We start from the raw sequence: 23091 nt of genomic DNA on the forward strand, positions 1-23091 counted from the left end.
CTGCCAGTTCAAGTTACCTAAAGAGACCGGCCAGGGTGTGGTCCCCTCCGTGCTGACCCACCCTAATCAAATGGTTGCTGCTCAGAGATTTTAGTCAGTGTCACAGGGCAGAGATTTTGGGGAGAAACAAGGTGGCTTTCTGCCACAAACACAAATTAATCTACATCCCCACACAATCTCCACCAGAGCCCAGTCACACAGGTAGGTTTGAAAATTAGCAAAACAGTCATGCTAGAAGACAACTGCCTATTTTAAACTTTTCTAATTACATTATGTCTAAGCTGGTATAAACTGGAATAATTTCATGGAGTTCTCTCAAAGCTGTTGCAGCAGAAGATCCCATCTACTAACACCAAGACATACAGTAAAATTAAAGTAGGCTCGGCAGTGCTATGCTGGCTAGCACTACAGATGAAAAGGACTTGGGGGTCATGACTGAGTACAAGATGAACATGAGCCTTCAATATGATGCTGCAGCTAGTAAAGTGAGCAAAACGCTGCCTTGCATCCATACATGCTTCTCAAGCAAATCCCGGGACATTATTCTCCCATTGTACTCAGCCTTGGTGATGCCACAGATGGAGTACTGCATCCAGTTTTGGGCTTCACAATTTAAAAAGGATGTGGAGAAGTTTGAGAAAGTGCAAAGGAGAGCTACGTGCACGATCAGAGGTCAGGAAAACAGACTTTATAAGAGGCTGAAATCTATGCAACTCTTTGGCCTGGAAAAACACAAGCTCAGGGCTGATCTGTTGGCCGCCTATAAGTTTATCAGGGGTGGTCACCAGGATATGGGGGAACATCTGTTCACCAGAGCACCCCAGGAGATAATAAGGCCAAACAGTCATAGACTCCTTCAGGACTGTTTCAGGCTGGACATTAGGAGAAACTTCTTTACAGTCCAAGCCCCCAAGGTCTGGAATAGACTGCTGCCGGGGGTGGTTCAAGCACCTACTTTGAACACCTTCAAGAGAAATTTGGATGTTTATCATGCCGGGCTCCTATGACTCCTGCTAACTTCTTGCCCCCTAGGGCAGGGGGCTGGACTCGATGATCTTCCGAGGTCCCTTCCATCCCTAATGTTTATGAAATCTATGAAACCTGGGGACTGGACAAGCACCTGGCTGGGGTAACCTAACCAGGGCAGGGGGTCGGACTTGATGACCTACTGAGGTCCCTTCCAACCCTAAACATCTATGAAATCTATGAAAGTATATATTTAAAGATATACATTGCTTAAGATACTATTAAATTTTGAGTGTATTAAGACTAAAGTCATTATAATAAACGACTTCTACTTCTACAAGCATATGCGCTTTAACTTTATGCACATCAGTAGTCTCGAACTGACTGCAAGAGGGCATCTTAGTAAAGAGTTAAGTATGTGTGCAACAGTTGGGTTGCTTTGTTCATTTTCTTCAGCTTGGACAAGAAAAATAGACTAATCAATTCCATTGTTTATTTCCAGCCAATTTCATTTTCTAACTATAGTATTCCTCCTGAAAGCGAAGAGACTGCTCCCAGTTGTAGCAAGCACAAGAAGAACCCTTTATACAGAATACTACCGATGCATAGACATTTTAGCTACAGGGTGGCCGCATCTACACAAGACACTGACTGCGCAGTAGCTCATTACTATTGTGCAGTAGCTTCACATGACACAAAGTGTGACACAACACTATTGCACAGTAGTAATGAGCTACTGCATGATCAGCATCACCAAAAACCCATTTGGGGATGCTGCTGAGCAGTAACACTGGTTACTGCACAGTCATTCAGTACTTGCGTATGTGAGTACTAAATGACTGCTCAGTAATAACTGTGCAGTCAACATCTCCTGTAGATGCAGCAACTGTGTAGTTCAAACTCAGCTTGTGCTGTACTGTTACCACACAATCTGTCTAAATTCCAGCCTATAATAATCAGTAAAGGATTGCTAACTGCACCACATGGCTTGTCATGCCAGTTTTGATTTGCAAAATATGCCAGTTTTGTGGGGTGCTTTATTAAACTGTTTTCAGTGGAATTTTATTTTAAAATTATGGGAATATTTCATAGGTTTTATTTAGTAAAAAGTTTTTTCCCCTGAATTTTAACTGGATTTCCATTTTATTAAAAAAAATAAGGCCTCTTTCCTGGTTCCACTGAAGGTAATGGGAATGCTCCCACTCTGAGCAGAACTAAGCTCTTATCTACGTACAGATCCCCTGTTGAACAGAGCACTCATCTGGTAAGCAAAACTTAGCGTGTAATAGACAAGTAACTATATAAAACTCTGACCATCTGTTCCATCTTCTAATTGCAAATTCTGGAAGGACATCATCCACCTTGGCAGGATACCACAGTAATTCAGGAGGAACAGAAATTCACATGTATTATCTTTTCCATACTACCTATCTCATTTTTCCTCTTAAATTAGAGTAAGCTACTGCTTCCTCCTCTCTGCTTAAAAATATCATTTTCATGGTAAATAAGATTTTGATCAGAGTGCAGAACAATTTTCATTGACTAAATCACAGAACCATAGAAATACAGGGGCTGAAAAAGTCACCAATAGGTCACCTAAAACAACCCCCTGCACAAGGTTGTAAGGAAGGTCGGAACCATGTGTAGACCCCATGGCATCGGGACATTAAATGGGCAGCCTCCCACTTAGTTCAACTTGTATTATTGAACAGCAAGTCATGGCAGGAGAGACAGGGTGGACTGCACTAGACAGTGGGTCAGCACTGCGACTGGCCACATGTTCATCCCCTATCACAACTTGGAGAACACTCGATTACCATTCTCTTTATAACAACAATTTACATATTAGATGACTATTACCATATTCTCCCTCCATCTTATCTTTATAAACTAAACAAACCCAGTTTTTTCAACCACACTTTGGAAGTCATATATGCTAACATTCTTCTCGTTCTTGTTATTCCCATCTAGACACTCTCCAACAGTCTGGTTTCATTAGCACTGACTATAGCAGAATGATTGCTTCCCAGGTTTTACATGAAAAACTCCAATTAAAGCCCAGTACAATAAGACTTGCCCTTTTTTCCCCCCCAAGAGAATCACTCTGTTGGCTCATTTCAAGATCCTTCTCTGCAGTACTGTTATCTAGCCAGTTAGTCCCCATTAGGTGTATCTATACATGCATTTTAATGCGCAGTAGCCTAGTCTACAGTGCATTAAAGCAGCATGTAAAACACCGTGCTAATATAGTAATGTGCAAAAGACTAGGCGACTGCACATTAAGCCTCACCTGAAAAATCTGCGCCTCCATATTGGAGGTACTAAATTTAATGCGCATTAGGAAACATGTATTAATGCACATGTAGATGCGCCAATTGTGTATTTATTGCATTGGATTTCTCCTTCCTAAATGTAGTAATCTGAACAAAACTTTATTGAGTTTCTTCTTGTTAACTTCAGACACATGCATCAAGATCATTTAGAATTCTTAAGCTACTCTGCAAAGTACTTGCAACCCCTTTGAGTGTGGTATCATAATCAAATTTAATAAATGTACTCTGTACTTTGTTGTCTAAAACACTAATTAGCATATTAAGTAGAGCCAGATTCAGAGCACACACCCATGGAACCCAACTTGAAATAAATATCCTCCTAGTATGACAATTTTTGTTTTGGTACATCCCATCCTCTTTGCTCTGCTTTGACAACTTTATTCAATAAATTCTTGAACATGTAATGAGGCACTGATTCACCATGTTGAATTAACAAACTGTAGCAAAAAGTTAGCAATTAACAGATAGAGATTAACATATTCCGGCCTCACTAATTAAATAAATATTTACTAATATGTTTTTATTCTAGAGCTGTTTTTTGTAGATTTTCTGCTAACAAAACCATTTAAACCAGGTCATAGTAGTTATGAGAAGTCTAAACACCTTTCATTCCATCATTCTTTCTGACACTGAGGTTATTAATGGGAAGTGGATAAAGTAAACAGATAACAAACTGGTCAGTTTGGTACAGAGAACACTGGTCCTGACCCAGCTTCTAAAAAAGAAAGGAAATTTAGATACTAACTTATCTACTCTCCCTGGTGGATGAAATGATGCTGAGTCATTTCCCATCCCCCTCCAATTCCCTACCCAACTGCTCTAGAGGGAAAAACCAGGCACAAAGTTCCACATACTAATTTGTGCCTGAATCCAAAAGTGAGGATAGTTTTCAGTAATGTACATACATGTGCTCTGTGGGCAAGTCACAATCTTCAGAGTGAAAAAGACATTGAACTTAAGCCAGAAAGAGAATGTTTCAGGAAATCCTGAGCATGAGTAATGACATTTCTAGTGGAGATTGTCTTGCACCTTTAACTTCAGTGCATGATACAAATCACTTGCTGCAAAATCTGAATTTACCCATTCCTTTCAGACTATTACAGCAATTCCAAATGAAGAAGGGAAATGGGACAATGCCATTTGCACAAACTTGACCCACATTGCAGAAATTTAAGTAAAAGTGTAAACTTCAGTCCTGGTATAAATGAATGGTACAATGCCACCAGTTTTGCTAAACTTATGCCTCTGGTGATTTAGGCTTTTGACGTAAGTAGGAACCATATCTGTATACAGGAAGTGACCTTGTTTTCAGAGCATTAAAGGTATGTAAGATCATGTAAGTGGGAGGTTCCGACTGAAATATGTAAGACCATCTAGTGTGAACTTAAAAGCTATCAAAGAACTATGTAGCTGGAAAGGACCTCAAGATTCATCTGGCCCAGCCCCCTATATGAATGTAGAAATGCTATTCCTAAATCATCCCTGACCAATGATTATCTAAGCTCCTCTTGAAAACATCCAGTAAAGGAGATTCCACACTTCCCTGGACAACCTATTCCATTTTCTTACTTGTCTAACAGTAGGAAAGTTTCTCCTGAGAGCTAATCAAAATCTCCTTTGCTACAATCTAAAGTCATTGCTTTGTGTCCTGCCTTCTGCATCAAGGGAAAACAGTTGTACTCCTTCTTTGCCATGGCAGCCTTCCAAATATTTGAAACCTGCTATCATGTGTCCTCTCTTAATTGCATTTTCTCCAAGCTAGACATACCTAATTCTCTCAACCTTCCCTTATACAGCTTACCTACCTATCCTTCTTGTTGCCTGTCTCTGGGCCTTCTCCTTTTTCTCCATATCCTTATTAAAATGTAGAGCCCAGAAGAATGTGGCTTTCTATTTATCAAATTCTTACGTCATTTCTTTTAGGTGCAATTCCCTCTCTCCTATGTATGCAAAGGTTTGCAGGTTTTTTCTATTGAAGTTGGCGGCAGGGTGGGTGGCTGGCTGTGTGCACAGCCATATCTAAGGACAGGAATCAAAGCTTAATTTTCAACTAGAATTTCACTCATCAATCACCTGTCAAGGGGAAGGTTAGGACTATGACCGCTAGGGATAACAATCAGTTGTGGACGAGACAACAAAAAGACAATTTTTCACTCCATCAAATTTACCAAATCAAAGCAATTCCTAATAATCATTAATCTACTTTCAAATAAATAGTTCTAATAATAGTTTAGAATTTATCCTGGTCCCGATACTCCCACAGTAATCTATTTGTCTCAAGGGTCTATTTTCTAGCAGTCTGAATTTTCACTGAAGAAATAAAAGAGATTATATTTGTCCCAGTGGAAAGATGGAGTTTTCCATGCAGAATTTAAAACCATGCCACATCCAAAATTATGTCAGATTGGCAAAGAATCCAAGGGAAGATTATGACATGCTAATAGCCCCCTTATGCCATATCCTGTATGCACCTTCCCTTTTAGCATTACAGCTGCATCTTCATCACACTGAATTTTCCCAATAACTGCGGCAGAGACTCCTCAATGTGCCCTGTGCACTACTAACACTACATTTAAACCTCACATTAAATTGTATCACCCAGCACAGCAGCTGGGCTATGCATTAGGCAAATTGTTAGAACAGTGATAGGGTTAGGCATACTATGATTAGCCTTTATAGCTGTTTTACAGCCTTTTTTCAATGTAGAGAAGATCTTCAACTACTAATTCATCTGTTCCCTCCCTTATACAAACCCCTCGCCAACCCATTCTGCATGCTGCTGTGTGGAAACACTCTCTGCAGCAGGTCTTCCTATCAGGTAGGGCTTTGTACCCTTCACAAAGTCCTACTAAAAGCCCTAACCTTATACAACAGAACTATATTGGTTCTGCTGTCATGGAATAGAAATTGAAAAAAATTGGCCCCAAGGATGTATGCATAGTCTAATGTATTAGTATGATTTAAACATACTGAATCATATCCATGCCAATTATATGGTTAGTAATTTATATTGAAGGGGAAGGAAGTGTGGTGCTGAGATGATTTTCACTCTTACTACATTCTTAAACCAGTGGCTTTGGAAATCAAGGTCTATTATTAAGGTGTTAGGTAAAGGTATGGCTTAGGTAAGACTTGAGGTATAGTATGATTTTTTCCCTTACATATAGCTCAAATTTTACTCTTGCATCCTCCTATATCTGACTCAAAAAGAAATGTGTTTTTTGTATTGTACTTCCAAAAGTAGAGATGGAGAACAGCTATTCCACAAATCAAGCTGAATGCCCAATATGGATCAAAGTGAGTGTATATCTGGCTCACAAACACTGTCCCAGGTATACGTGCTTCACTTCCACAGGCTCTTAGCTAACCCATTTAGACACTCTGAGATTTTGGTCCTAGAATTTTTTAGTATAAAGTATATACGATAACATGACAAGCTGGGAACCTAATCCAATCAGTACATCAGAGATCACATACTGGACAAAATAGATCACAGGCATGTACAGGTCCCCAGAGTGCACAATGAGACATCTTTTGTCTCTTGTGTGTGATTTTTGGTAGCTGTGTTGTTTGCGTATCCCATAAAGGTATAAGAATGTCACTGGCACAAATCTTCAAACTCACCTTTGTAGATTTACATCAATTCTGGATCTTATATTAGCATTGCTATTTCACAAAGATGCAAAAATGAAGAATTAACCTCTTCCTGTGCCTCTTTTAATTATACATTCACTTAAATGAGCATAAAAACCTTCAAGTGAAAACAGAAGGCAGGCAGAGGAGGGATAACTGCAACTGAGCTTTTACTACTCTAGTTACTTTTCACTACTTACTTTCTGCAATAATAGATGATTTTAAGTCACTTGCACCAAGAACTTCTTTTTCTCTTTCAATCTGTAATCTTTATGCATACTTTATATATGTATTTATACATGCATATATGTATATATGTGTGTGTGTGTGTGTGTGTGTGTGTGTACATAAACACACAGATTACAGATAGACAGACATACACACACACACTCACACACAGAAAGACAGATCTATGCACAGACACGGGACTCCCCAGATGGGATGGGGAGCATCATCATGCTGACAAATTTACAAAAGCAAGTCACCTTGACTAATGAGCCTTCTTCTGCCCCTTGCTGGGACTTTGAGAATGCCAACACAGTCTCAGAGTCATTTGCTGTCAGGTTCAGGTTGTTGCAGCACTGAAAAAAAATCAGTAAAGCTGTTCATCGATCACTTAAAGTCCAAAAAGACTGTGTCACACCTATTTCCCATGGGTATTGGTATGCCCTAGCTTGATAAGAAACCCTGTTAGAAATCTTCTCAACAGACAGACCTGCAGTGTCCTTCAGGTTTAGCTTGTGCTGCTATAAAACAGTAATTGACACTTGTAAAGGGTATTGCTAGAGGGTGTAATGGATGTAAGCATATACTGGTTGACGTTTGGGAGCTAGGGAGATTAACTGGCTGCCCCTGGTGTGAATCCCATGAATTACAGCACAATGATCTTACAAAACTCAAAACTGCAAAGCTCGCAATCAACAGTATAGCTGCAGTTTTCTACTGAAAAGCTATCTATCACACAGCAATGTCATTAACTATGAAGAGGCTTTCAAATGACTTTCTACACCATTAAAAGCTGAATAAACCCTCAGGTTAAAAAACCCAATAAAAACGTTGGATCCTAAAAAGAATCACAAAACTTATCAAATGAACCTTAGACCAACTGGAGTCAGCTAATGAAAACAGAATCCTTATTGAAATGATGACACGGCAATAATGAATTTCACTTGTAATGGCAGGAGAGAGCCAGTTGTTTTTCCATCCACATTGTATCACTGGCACATATAGTAAAGTCACACAGCAAAGCTTCTGGACTTAATTCACTGCTGCTGTAGATTGATAGAAGTCCCACAAGGTGCATCTACATATGCAATTAGTATGTCTAACTAGCACAGCCCAGTTCGTGCCAGAGTTTATTGCACCAGGGCCTGCCATTTGCGCATGTGCCTGGGACCACAGCATGTTGAGCCAGAGCAGAGCAGCCTTAGCCAGCAGGGATTCCCAAGGGTCAGCCTGTCACCCTGGGGCTCCTACAACCTGGCTCAATGTGCTGTAGGGAGGCTGACAGGGGCATGAGGGTGCTTCACAGCAGGACTAGATAGCAGGTAACCCCCTCACTGAAGCACTCTAATGCCCCAGCCAGCTTATCAGCATCTACACATTCATTGTGGTGGAGTAAATAACTCCTCCATAGCACAGTACTTGTGTCCAGCAGTACTAACCTGTGGCAGAGTTGATTAGTTTACTCTGTTCTAATAGCACCACATGTGTAGATGGTGACATTTTACTGCAGAGTTAATTGGGTAACTCCACAGGCGGAGGGAGAAAAAATTATTTGGGGTGGCTGAGCGCACGCACATGCACTCTCCCCCTACATCAGACAGGTAAGTCTGTGCAGGAAGGGCTGGTGGAGGCAGATTGGGGCTCCCATGGTGAGGAAGGGTAAGGGGCAAAAGCAGGGGCAGAGGTGAATGGGGCCCTGACCGGTCTGGGTGGTGGAACAATCGGAGCCCCGATGGCTCAGTCAGGGCCACATGGGGCTCCCGCCACTGTGTGCACCCTGGGGGAGGCCCAAAGAGCACGTGCCCCAACAATCTGTGCATGAGGCAGAAGCACCTGCCACAGTATATTGAGTTTTGTGCACAGCTGCTGGTGCAGCTGCCTCGGGAGCTGCATGATGCCATGTGCTTCCCGCCATGGGGTGGGCAGAGAGTGCAGCACAGCCCAGTAGTGGCAGGACACACATGGCATCATGCCACTCCCAGGGCAATGGCAGCTGCAGTGGCATGCAAAGCCCAGCGCACAGAGGCAGCTACCTCTGTCCCACACATAGATCAAGTGGGCACATGTACTCCTGGCCTTCACTGGGGTGCTCACAGCAGTGGGAGCCCCCTGTGTCCCTGGATGAGCCACCCGGGCTACAATTGTCCCACCACCCAGCTCAGTCAGGGCCCCATTCACCCCAGCCCCTGCCTCTGCCCCACTCCCTCCCTCAATGTGGGGGGCCTTGATCTGCCCCCCCACCCCAATCCCCTTCCCCTTCACAGAATGGACAAACTGATACTTGCCTGCTGTGCTGGACAGCCAGTCATCCACACACTGGGTTGCAATCTTGACTGCAATCCTGGCTGTGTGTACACCCCTCTCCACTCCTGCTGCAGCTCCCCAGAGCCCACAGCGGGGCTGCCTTGTGGCCCTACCTGCTGCCCCATGTTTGGGTGGGGGGGATGAGCCCTGTTAGCCCTGGCTTTCCACTGCCTATGGTAAACATTGCATGAGGACGCACCCACAGAGGCTTTGGCTGAAATCAGTCAGCTTCAGCTTGGAATCAGCTTAGGTCAGGGTAAGCAGTACCGCTAACAGCTGTGCCCTATCAGAGAAGGTTTGTTCTCAAGTTAAATTAATTCACTGTTGGCTTCTGAAGCTTAACTAGGATTGAGATAGTCACATCAGCATAGGACTCCATGTCTACCTACAACAGCACCAAACATGTGAGATATTTGTGAGGTGAGGGCATAGACTGGAGTTATTCAGCATAAACTCCACAGATAGGTGTGTTATAAAACCCAAACCATTAATTTCAAATATATCAAGTGTAGTTTTAGCTACACCGTGTTGCAGCTCCAAGAAAAAAAAAAATACAACCACTGCCTGAACCATTCTGCATGGGTTAATCTCCACAAGGCTGCAGCTGCTTTGTGCCAGCATAGTTGAATCAAGCCATAATGTAAAGTGACTGTTAAATTATCAAGGCCATGATACTCACACGTATTTGGTAAGAACAGGTTTTGATAAATAATGTAATTTACATGCCTAAGGAACTGGGAGTAGGAATTAGGAGGAAAAGCACAAACAAGAGAATTTAATGCAACTCAGGCCATTTGCACCATGTTCTATTCATAATACTGAAAACATTCTGCAAGTACAATGATAGCAATTGCTGAAAATTAACTTATTGAGCAGTACACAAATAGAGAGGAAGATATAGTCTGGGTCTCAATTTGAATATTTTGAAAAAGTAATAAGCATATACATGCACCTATATTGCTTTTGAGAAAATAATATGTGCAAATATATGTATATAAGAGGGTATTTTGGAACCTAATGGCAAAATGGCTACCCATGCTGTAATCTGCGACAAAGCAGGAAACTGCACAGCAGCAAAGAACACTGATAGGAGCACTGTCAAATGCACCCATAGTTTACAACTATATAGGGATGTAATGTGGTCCAGCAAATGATCAGCACACACAAAATGAATTTATTCCAAAATTGCATTTTGTTTCTGATACACTGTCATATATTAGTTTTTTAAGAAATACTTAAGAGAGTGACTCTTTGTGCACACGCATGTGTGTATCACATACATACCTTCATATACGTATACCAGCCTGATGAGTTCAATTTGGGATGACATACAATATTAAGGATGACATATGGTATACAACCTACCAGATAAACATCATGGAAATCACATTTCCTCTTAAAAACCATTATCCAGGTTATTAAATCAATCCATAATCAATCATAGGTACTTAGGACAACATAATTTACAGGTATTTAACTACTTAACTGGTGCTAAAAGCAATGGGAATTAAGTTCCCAAGTACATTTAAAAATATGGCCCTGAGGTAGTAAACAACATGACAAGGCAAAGGCTGAGTAAGGAACACTAAATCTGGCAGAATTATTGCTTCTTATGTGTTCTCCCAGTAGAGAATCAGTTCATGTCCCCAGCATGGAAGGTGATGGGGAATTTAACTGCTTCTGATCCCAGCTCATGGCAATGAAGCTGGCTAGCTATCTCATTATTTTTCCCAGCAGAAAAGAAAATGGGGAACTGCCATCAGGCAAACTAAATGAAAATTTACTGTGTCCAGTGGTTTCTTAAGTGAAAGACCAGATAAAATAGTTAGGAACTAAGGGCACCTATACATGAGCAGTGAGATTACTCTGATGTGCTGTAATTACAGCTCATTGGAGCAGACTTAATTAACTGAGTTGATTAATCAATTAATCGAGTCTGTTGGAGCACGGTAAAATGTTTTTTTCAGTGGTAAAACGGCTTGTGGACCCACTCTAATTCAAGCACCCCCCCCCCCACACACACACACACACACGCTCCCAGAGCACATGTATAAACACCTCAAGGGTACAAGTCAAAGTGATTCAGCAGAAGCGTGAAGCTCCATGCTCTAAAGAACAATTCAGTTTGACCAAGTTAGGCACCTAGGACCCCTATACATCTGATAGGGAGAAATGAAACCACATCTCCCACTACAGAATAGATGAGGTGATGGTACTGTCCAATTTTCTGGTTGAGGTTAAGCTGCTGAGCAGCCAAGAGTGCAGGAGTCACAGGACTTAAAGGAAAAGTAACAAGAGGAATCCTCTTTAGACAATCTAGGAACAAGAAAAGAAGGAGGAGTTTTGAGCCACCATTGTTCATACCTTGGCCATTAGACAACGATTGGTTAAAAAACAGAAATAACAGCAGGGACTGAAAATCAGAATACCCTCTGCTTCCAAGGGAATGTCCTAACCACTAGACTACAAAGGAAAACTCTCTCCTTCTTGCTTCCAGAACTGTTTGTGCATTTTCCATTGGGTCTATAATTCCCATGAACAGGTGCAGCTCAAGTTACATTTATGCATGCATGAATACACACATGTATATATAAAATATATTTAATATAAATACATAACAATATATGTGTGTGTGTATGTATATGTGTGTATATATATGTGTATATGTGCATGTATATATACACATATATATGTATATATGTGTGTGTGTATATGTATGTATATTTGTATGCACATGTATACACGCATATAACATTTTTGTATTGTGTTGTAGCTGTTTGTATTGTAGCTTTAAACTGTGAAGAATTTTGCTGGTGTGCAGAGACAGCAGCCATTTTGTTCTCGGGCATACAGTAGACTCTCTCATGGGCACTTGACCTTTGTTCCTTCTGCTGCTGCTTTCTTTATTTTGAAACAACAGTAATCAGTACTGCATTTCTTTGTATGGGAGAATGTAGAGCATATACAATTGTCAAAGTCATTAGACTAAGTTAACTAATAATGTAATTCATATTTAAGTCTCATGAAGCTAATATTTCTGGTATTTGGGGATGAAACGAACAATTTATACCAACTTTCTGCTTAAATGATTTTTGCATTAGCCAAGAGTTCTTATTTATTACTGCTTTAAAACTGGATTTATGAATAAGACATATTATGCTCTAAAACCAGGCTGGTGGTATGGTGAGAAAGCACAGCAAAAATTAACAAATTAATCTGTGTGTTTTCTGCAATCTTGAGATTTCACCTGAGTTTTATGGAGTGAAACATTTACCAATGATTTAATACATAAATCAGCTTATTTGTAAGAGTGGCTATGGGAGCCACATCAACATCGTTTTGAATTGGTCTAATTTAATTGCTAGCTTTTGTGTTACTAGCATGAAAATTATTGTCAAAGGACATGACTCGTATTGGCCCAACAGTTTTTAAAAATTGTATCTTTTTGGCAGGAGTCAAATTTGTCTGTTGCAATTTGGGATGCCAAATACGAATCAAAAGAAAATGCAGTGTTATGAGAAGAACTGATAATGAGATAATCTCAATCAACAATTTTTAAAAAATCAGTTGTTAAATTTAAACTTGTAATACACAGAACAAAAAAGCAGAGCATATTTAAAGATTTTTGTTTTTAAAAATTAGGAAAAAATTATGGTTTTATGGTTTCCATTGATTTTATCCTGCCAGAAACTGGAAACCAACACTGATTGTTCCAGGAAGAGAAGGACTTCAAGAGGAGTTGTAAGTATTCAGCTGCTGGCAAGATAAAACACTCTGTTAGCTATGTAAGTACATAGGCACAAATCCTTCTGTTACCCTGTTGCACTGTCATGTGGGTTGGTAGGGAAATGTCCCAGATAACTGGTTGCGCTGTACAATGTGCACAGGATTTTAGAAGCCTGCACAAGGAATTAGGGGGGAAAGACAAGGGGGAAGAAAAGAGGTCTGGATTTTGTAAAGGTCAAGAAAAGGAAAGCAGGAAGAAGGAAAGGAAAGCAAAGAAGAAAAGCAAAGTAAATTTATTTGTTAGAAAAAGAGGGGAGAAGAAAAGGAAAGTGATTCTTTTTGATTCTTTGGTTACCATGAGCGTTAACAGCATCAGGTAATGCCTGCAGCATCTTAAGTAAAGAATGCTGGAAAGGAAATGCTTGTTTTTGAATACCTGCTGGATTTAGAAAGAAGCAGGTATTAAGCTTTCTTAACACCAGGCTTAGTGAGTTAAAACTATATCATTTAAAGGTGAGAGGTGAGCTAGAAAGATGGAAAGAGCAACGGAAACCTGCCTGGAAAAACAAAAACGAAAATCCATGAGTAGACTTTCTTGTTCAAAGGGGAAAAAAGGTAGATAACGTTGTTAAGGAGGGATAACTAAGTGGTGTGGGTGTGGGTGTGTGCATACACACACCCACACCCCCCCCCCAACAGGATCCTGCCTGTATCTTGTAAATAAAATGTGATACTTGCATTTCCTTATTGCTGTCCCTCTGAGGTGTGCTGTCTACTTGCCACCTCCCACTCTATAATCTGATACAGTAAACGGGCCTTTGGCTCCCAACTTAAAACAGGCTCTGTCAAAAAATACATAGGGCCATCGATATACATATACACACATATACATATACACATGCACATACATATACATACATATATATATACATACACACATATTTTTATTTTATTTTATATGTATATATGTGTATGTGTATGTATATATATAAAATATGCGTGTGTATGTATATATATGGATGAATGTGTGTGTGTATGTATATATATATGTATGTATGTGTGTGTATATGTATATTGATGGCCCCATGTATTTCTGGCAGGAGGCTGTTTTAACTCAGGAGCCAACGTCCCATTTACTGTATCAGATTAGAGTAGGGGGTGGCAAGTAGACAGCATACCTTAGAGGGACAGCAATAAGGAAATGCGATTATTATATTTTATTTACAAAATACAGGCAGGATCCTGTTGGGGCCTTGCATATTACAGAGTCAGGCCTACTCCAACATGTTAATTGTTTTGGCTTGAAATAAGAAATAAGTTAGTTGTGTGGGAGAAGGGGGACAGGAAAGAGACAGAATAATGAAAAGGCATTTAGGGGGGGCATGATTTTGCCTTTAAAATTTATGTTAACAGAGAGCAGACATTTAGTGGGGGGTGGTTGGGATGTTTGCTAATTAATGGCAAGCTTAGATTTGGTACTTTTCCATTTAAAGGAAGGGAAAAAATGGAAAATCTTGGACTGCTGATTTCATGTTCTTAGTTTCCTGGTTCCTACCTTACATTCCTAGTTTCCCATTCAGGTCCCACTTGCTTGATCCTGGTTTCCTGTTTCTTGGGTCCTACTTGTTGACTTCCTACTTTTGTCCTTGTTCCTGGTTCATGCCTTCCTTATTCCAGACCCCAGCCTGGACTTTGACCCCTCTGCTCCCAACTCCAGTCAAAACACCTGTCCTCTAACAGCCATCCCCTAGCTTGTGGTTTAATTTATTGATTATCCCCACCCTGGTCCCATACAGTTATAGCTGCTTGCTCCAGATCCCTGGCTACTGTTCCTGACTCCCCACGGTTCTGCCCAGGGTGACCGCCCACCTCCTGGTCTATTACCAACTTTAGCCTTCTGATGTGTCAGCTTTTTGCCCCCTGACTCTAATTGAGGTTCCTGTTTCCCTGAGCTTGCCTATTCCTGACCCTCTAAGGTCAGGCCTCAACCACCTACATCCCAGTCACAACCCTGCACTAGTATGCTGTGTCCCATAGTGGCTTTAGAAGGAAAGCATATGAATAGGGCATGTTTAATTCACGTCGTACCCTCCTTGGGGCTGATACATCCTTGACTATTCTATTTAATAGACCTTGTGCTTCATTAATTTGTCTGATCCTTTTTTGAATTTGATAATACCTGCCTATTACTGCCTATACAGTCTTCGGTGGCCATGTTCTCAAGTTCTATAAGTTAGCTACATGATGTCTACACAGGACACTGATTGCACAGTAGCTAGTTACTACTGCACAGTAGTCTTGCATGCCAGGAAATATGATGTGACATTAATGCTCAATAATAATGAGCTACTGCACAGTTAGCATCACCTAAAAGCCATTTGGCAATGTTACTGCACAATAACTCCAGTTACTGCACAGTCATTTAGTAATTGTATATACAAGTACTAAATAACTGCATAGTAACAACTGTGCAGTCGGCGTCTCATGTAGAAACTCCCTCCATGAAAATCCTTGCCTCCAGTCATTCCATCCCATGGCTGGTTCTTTCCTCAGGTTGCAGTACTGGGATCTAATACTAATCTTAACTTCTGTGGTGAAACCATTATTATCAGAACTCCATTTCACAATGCATATGTTATGTGAAATGGATGTATAGTGTAAGCAACATTACATGATGTAATATTCTAGTCTTAATTCCTCCAGGCTGCATCTACACAAGACGCCGACTGTGTGGTCATTATGCCAACATACAGCTTTTTGGTGACACTGACTGTGCACTAGCATCACATTGTGGTTTCTGCCATGCGATACTACTACACAGTAGTCTCAGGCTACTGCATGGCCCCAGAAGCACAAGTTACCATAGATATTTCATGTAGCTGAACAGGATTTCTGTTTACATCAGATTTCTCTTAAGAAACTAATTATAAAAACTAAGGCATGCTTTTAAAATGCAAACAATAGAGAAGTGCTTGTATTTCCATAACAAATGATTTCTTTAAACACAGACAAAAGTCTCCAGGGATAGAGAAACCAAAACACATAAGATGGAGTATCATCAATCTCTCTTTGGATGTCTTCTACTAGTATAATATATCCATCCATCTCCCAAGCGAGTGTCCTAACCATCAATTCTGCAGTCATTCTCTCTCTTTCTCTTTACCTCCCAATGATTTTTTAATTATTTATAGAAAGTAGAATATCTTCCACAGGAGAAACCGACAGAAAGGCACCTCAGAATACTCTGTACCCTAAGGCCTAGGTCACTCTCAGCTGAGAAACAGGAGATCTTGTCAAATCCCTTCTCTGAATAAGGGACGCAACTTATTTGAACTTGGGTGTCAGGACTGTATCTTGACCACTAGTTGACTAGTAAAAGGGGAACCTCCCCACCTGAGTTTTTAAATAGTACTTGCGTCTAATTCCTTGTTTAATTGCTTTGCTATTGGTAAACATACCTGATACGGAATCAAAGAGAAGTGTTGTTTCTGATTGATCGAAACGTTTCATGTAGTATGAAACTTTTTTTTTTATTGGGAGGGTGGGGCAGACAAAAAACAAAAAGCTCATTTTGGTTCATTCCAAATTGGCTTTTTTTTCTGCACAGATTTTTGGCTTGGTTGCCAAGCTGAAAAATTAAATATTCACAGAGCCTGTATAGTGAGTTTAATATAAATGCTGGTAATTAACACAATAGCAGTTCATTTGAACTCCAGCTTCTGTGCATACATTCCCCAAACTCATTAACTCTGTCGTCTGGTATGTAAGTATTGTGCATGCCAATATCTAACAGAGGCCTATACTGCACAAGGATGTATCAAGCTCTTTTTTTAAATGCTGAAATTTTGATTCACCTAAAAGTCATCTCACATAAAAAATGCCCTCTTATACTCTGCTTAGTAGTAAAGAAAGAAAAATCAATACTCTATATAGTATGAAACAGAATTTGTTTCCATGAAATCAGGGGTTTTAAATGGTGAAGGAGAATAAAGAGTAACTGAACAGTTTATTTCTTCCAACAGGTTGTTTGTTCCTTTTACTGCTGCATAACACCAATGTTAATTAGCTAAGTAGTTTACCTGACTGCTTTAGGTATGTATGCCTGTATCAATGTGCCTGAAACACCTTCAGTGTACTGATTCGAAAAACCAGTACCTTCTCTGCCTCCCAATCCTTCCTAAAGACCTTTGCCTGCAGTATCCACCAGACATAAGTCAGTCAATGATGGTTAAACTGAAGGGCAGATGGAGGCAATACTTACATTATCTAACCATGAATATTATTATGCATACATAATTTGGGTATCTGAGTATATTTAGAGCCCTTAGAAAAATGGAATATTGAAATTTGGACTCAACATCTTTGTTTAGTTTTGAGTCAAAATTATGTTTTGATTATATCTGTAGTACTTATATGACTCCATTTTTTTGATATCTGAGGGATTCATAGCTTTTGTTGTGCTACCGTCATATTTAAGAGTTGGGCAATTTTTTTCCAGCAAATAGTATTCACTGAAAACTGCAGTATGAATCATCCTTAAACTACGACATTGACTCAAATCCAAGACAGATGTTCTAAAATGGCTTGGTCTCAATCTATTCAGGTACTGTTCTAGCAAGTATTTGATAGTAGGTCCCCTACCTCTGGGCGACCACCAGGGTATAGATTATTCTGAGGTGGCTGGGACTTAAAAATACATATTGAAATAATCATTGAGAGAGAGGTTGATAGAAAGAGAGACAGCATAACTGCAATTAAGATACCCACCTGGAGTATCACCTGGGACACAAGAGTTTTAGCCCCTACACCCCTACTCCAGCAGGAAGTAATTATCTTGTGTTAGTCTGAAGTGAGGCAGGGTATGGTGGCACCTTAGTGATTAATTGGTTCACTTACTCTCTAAGTACCCCCACACAGTCCCTATTCCAATAAGTGTTGTTAAGCAAAACAGTGACAGCCTGGAAAGACTGGGTGCATCCTTTAATGGGCTCCCCCAAGACACCTACTTAGATTAACTGCCAGTCTTTTGTGAACCTGTATAAGAGGTGCATATGTCTTATTTTGTCAACAATGGAGCAGAAGTTGGGAGAGAAGCTGTATAGACCTTACTTTGTGCCTCAGTTTCCCTCTGCAAAGCAGTAATCATAGTACTTCTCTTTCCCACAGGAGTCTTATGAAGAGGGCTGTATAAGGTCATTGATGATATGGCTACCACACAAAAAGAATTGACTCAAACCAACTTTGTTCACTGCTTTTTTATTTCTTCACTGCAAACAAAAAACAGGAAAAAAAATTCACATGAAACAAAATGTTCCATATGACTTGAATCAAAACGTTTAATTTCTAGACTCTTATAAGAAAGGCAAAGAAAATAAAGGATTAGGAACCTTTCTGTGCAGCAGGTGAGCAGTTTTAGTATTCATTCAGGATGTGGGAAATTTGGGTTTTGAAACCAAGTATCCCATTTTTTCTAGAAACCACAGCCTATTCTGGAGTGGCCAGACAATTGAAAGCCAAGATTTTAAAGGTAGGTAGGCAGACGTTCTTTTTTCAGCATTACATGACTCATATGATTTAGTTGAGTCAGATTTTCAAAAATAACTTAGATATTTAGGATACTGTCATGATTCCAGGCCCAGAGGACTATGTCTTTTCAACCCCCTAGTAGCCACTTGGATCTTCCCCTTCCCTTGCCCACACTCTGACCTCTCAGGGGGTCCACCCTGCTGTCTCTCCTGTCTTGTTGTTATATTTGGACTAGGAGACTGCTCCTACAGGTCAGGGGGTTTCACTTCAGGTCTTAGATCCTTGTCTGGGCTTTGGGCCCCTGGCCTTGGCCCACTTTGCCCTGGCTGGGTCCCTTCACCCAAGGTCTAGCTGTCCTAGGATGCCAGGCTCCTAGGCCCCAGCTCCAGCCTCGCCCTTGTCATCTCTGGGCCCCTCTGCTCCTGTCTCACCCTCATAGACTCTGGGTTTGTGCCCTCAACCCATTTTGTCACATGCTATAGTCCTCAGTTGATAGCACTGCTCCCCCAGGCACTGCCTGCAGTCTCCAAGCCTTTTTGGCTTGTGGCTGAGACTTGGCCTTCTCAGCCTTAGCCCACTTATGCTGCTTACCCCTCTTGGAAGAGTTTAGGACCCGTGATGGCCCAGACACCCATTCAGTGGCCTCCTTCTGACTTGGAAGGTAACAAACTAGTCAAGGAATGTGGAAAATAGATTAAATGGGTAATGCACTAATATGCAAAGGGAAGGAATAATATTTATCTGTGTTATTTATGATTGGATGTGTAGACTCCTACTTTTCAGCTTGGTTTATTTATTATTATTATGCTCATTACATTATTATTATCATATCATTACACATGCTCAGTTGAGGTTAAGTGATGGAGCTTTTGTAGTTGTCATGATCCACAGAATTTACCAGAATGTTACAAACTTGTGACCTTTGATGAAACTTGCCCAGAAACTAGACCTAGACCATGCACACCCTCCCAAAGTTATTGGCAGGGAAGTGAGATGTGAATGACAGCTACCTTTCTTAGGTATGCTTGGAGATGATTAGATGAAGGAATGAGAATGTGTCAATTGGATGATTGACAAGAAAGACATAATTCTGATTGGCTAGAGTGAGTGGGGTGACTGATCAAGATAAAAAGGGAACTGACCAGTGCTCCATGTGGTGTGTGGTGGGTTTTTGGTGTGAAATGCTTGGTAATTAGTTCCATGGGGATTGTGTTGGCATGTGACTGAGAGACTGAGCAAAGAAGCTCTCTAAATTGAGTGAGGAGGCTCTTTAGATTGAGCAAGGAGGGTTTCTTTCCTTTTAAACTTTTGTTTCTAGATTTGTGATTGGTCCTTATTTGGGTTATGCATATGTGACCACATCTACACGAGATGCTGACTGCACAGTAGCTCGTGAATACTGTGCAGTCGCGTTGCATGGCAGGAAGTGTGATGCGATGCTATTGCACAGTAATAATGAGCTACTGCCTAGTCAGCATCTCACATAGACATGGTCACATACATTCAAACCAAATAAGTTATGAAAAGCTGTTCAGTTTTACTGCGCAGTCATTTAGTAGTTGTTTATACAAATTTATATGCAGATGTGGCCTGTGTGTATAACAGTTAGTCTTGGTGTTTGGATGTTTGTGGTGTTTGCTTTTGTATTTCTTTTTGTTCTGTCAGCACTGGTTGTAGTCTTGTCCAGATTTTGCATCAGTAAGAGAGTTAATAACTCTGAGTGAGTGGGAGATGCTGAATTATCACTTTGATTGCTTGGCAAAAGTACCGCTGCTGGCAGGCAAGGGGACTGCCATGACAGAGATCATAACTGCTCTGACAAAACTTCTGGTACAATATCATCCTCCCTCATCAGTTTGTTCCTGTTTCTTTCCCATCTGTCTGTAAATATCTGTACATAATGCATAATGTTGTAATTGTTACTGTTTAATAATAATAACCAGTTTTGTTTTATAACCGTCTGTGGGAATAAATTATTTAACCAATAAGGTAAGACGGGCCTCTAGCTTGCTCTGAAGAGCCTAGAACAAATCAGCTTGGGTCAACAGGATCAAGAAGATGCCATTTATTCAGCCACGCCTTTGAAAGAGAGGTTGTGCTGCTGATTAAGGGCCTCAGTTAAATTATATATATTAATCCGTTGATTTAAACACACCCTCTCTGGTCAACTGATGGATCAAGGAATAAGGCCTGTAGGTTTTCAGGAGAGCTTTGGGTTTGTGTACCCTGGCATTGATCCCCTTGGTTAGACACTAAATAAAGGCTATTTTTTCCTATATGGTTTCTACTCACTGGACATGTCTATCCATTCATTAATGCACCCTAATTACTGCGCATTTAGTCTAGTAGTTGCTTAATAAAGTACTAACGAAATGTGCAGTAATTAGAGTTACTGCACAGTAGCATCGGTGCATGGTTATTTTGTGTCACTTACTGTGCATTACCTTAACCATATGTAGTAGGCTATTAGCATGGTTTTTAACCATCACACCACTGCACAGTGTTATTAAGCTAATGCATGGAAAGCGTCTCAGGTAGATGCGCCCACCAATGAGCCCACAGCAGTAAGACTGGGAAGAGTGTCCCAGAAAATGAAACACCCCAGTTTCCACCACGTTTGATAGAAGCTACTAGGATTGAACCTTAATGGTGCGCTGTGGCATGACTGTGGGCGTGGTTAGGTAAAGCATGCTCAAGCCATTCTTTGTTGGGAAACATCCCCCCCCACCAGACAAGAATAAATAACAGGTGTCCTGTAAATACAAATGTTTAACTTAAAGGTGCTGAAAACTTTAAAGGGTTTGCAAGAAAAAAACCATGTGTCGATGCACATTTGGAGCTCTGCATGAGGGGAAAGCATAAAGAGAATCCCTGAATATGCTATGGTTCTCAGCAGAGAAAGCGTGGACTTCATAAGTGACTGCTTATTTGAACAATGAATTCAGTCTGGCCTTTTTCTTCCTAGAAGAAGAATTCCACCAAAAGCGTGTTCTGGTGTTCTCTATCCAGTTAATTCTGATACATGGTTGAACATATGGAAGTTACTGCCAAATTTTCTGAAAGCCAGTATATCTTTGAAATCCAAGGAGTGAATATTTCTTCTTTATTTTTAAAAATGTTTCCCCCATCTCTTTTCTTTAAAAAGAAGCAAACAAAAATACCTTTAAAATTTAGAACACAGTTTTCATTGCTAAACACTCAGGCTGGAGCTGCCTGGCAGCGCACGTAACAATAGCTCTTCATTTTTGTGTGTATGACATAAATATAGCTGTTAATGATATTATAAGGAGTTATTAATAATGATGTAATGTGCCTCTCTTTTCATCCTTATCTGTGCATATGCATGCAGTATTGTGTAATGTTGTTTACTATTCTGTATCTATGAAAACTATTAAAGTATAAAGTATGCCAGGAGATATACTTGTAATAAATATCAAGTATATAGCATAGATTTATAGTGACCATTTGATCATGTATATATAAATGACATAAAGGCACATCAGTGGTCTTAGTACTGTCAGCACTTATATAAACACTTAGCTTTGTGTATATAAGCAATGTATTAACTTCCTGGATATATACAAATGAGCAAAGCATAAAATAACTTTAATCCCTTGACTGTACTAAGTGGAGCAATAACAATGCCTATAGTTAATGTGGCCTGACATTATTCATTATAATCTCCTTGCTTTGTATAGTACTGGTATATCTATATGGCCACATCTACATGAAACACAGTAGCTTGTTACTACTGTGCAGCAGCATCACATGGCACAAATCATGATATGACGCTATTGCACAGTAGTAATGAGCTGCTACACAGTCAGCGTCACCACAGAGCCATGCAGGTATGCTACTGTGTAGTAACACCAGTTACTACACAGTCATTTAGTACTTGGGTATGCAAGAACTAAACAACTGTGCAGTAACAACTACATAGTCAGTGTCTTGTGTAGACATGATCTATGTATACAACACTATACTATTTTGTTTTTTCAATAAAGGGTGTGCTAGTCGTATCATTATTAGTATGGTAGCCTTCTTAATCAAACAACTGTTGAACTCTTCATCTCTCACATTACAACATGCTTACCCCTATGTTGTTTTCAAATATCTGCATTCCCTTTAAAATGACTGACAGTGGTGGTAGACCTCTGACAGAAGCAGACTTTTAATTTTGTATTTCCCCAAATGCATTTCAGACCATCCAGGTTTTTAAAAGGTTTTTTGAAACCAATATGTTGCATCATTGTGTTAATCATAATGCAAAATTAGGCAGTGCCAATTCTGTATTCAGGATCCAAGCAACCTAATACTTAATGGCTTATAAGTTTTGACATTTCATAGGTCTTCAGGGACATTTAAGAAATACCCATCT

This window comes from Crocodylus porosus, unplaced genomic scaffold, assembly GCF_001723895.1.
Source record: "Crocodylus porosus isolate Cpor-Errol unplaced genomic scaffold, CroPor_comp1, whole genome shotgun sequence".
Lineage (NCBI taxonomy): Eukaryota > Metazoa > Chordata > Crocodylia > Crocodylidae > Crocodylus > Crocodylus porosus.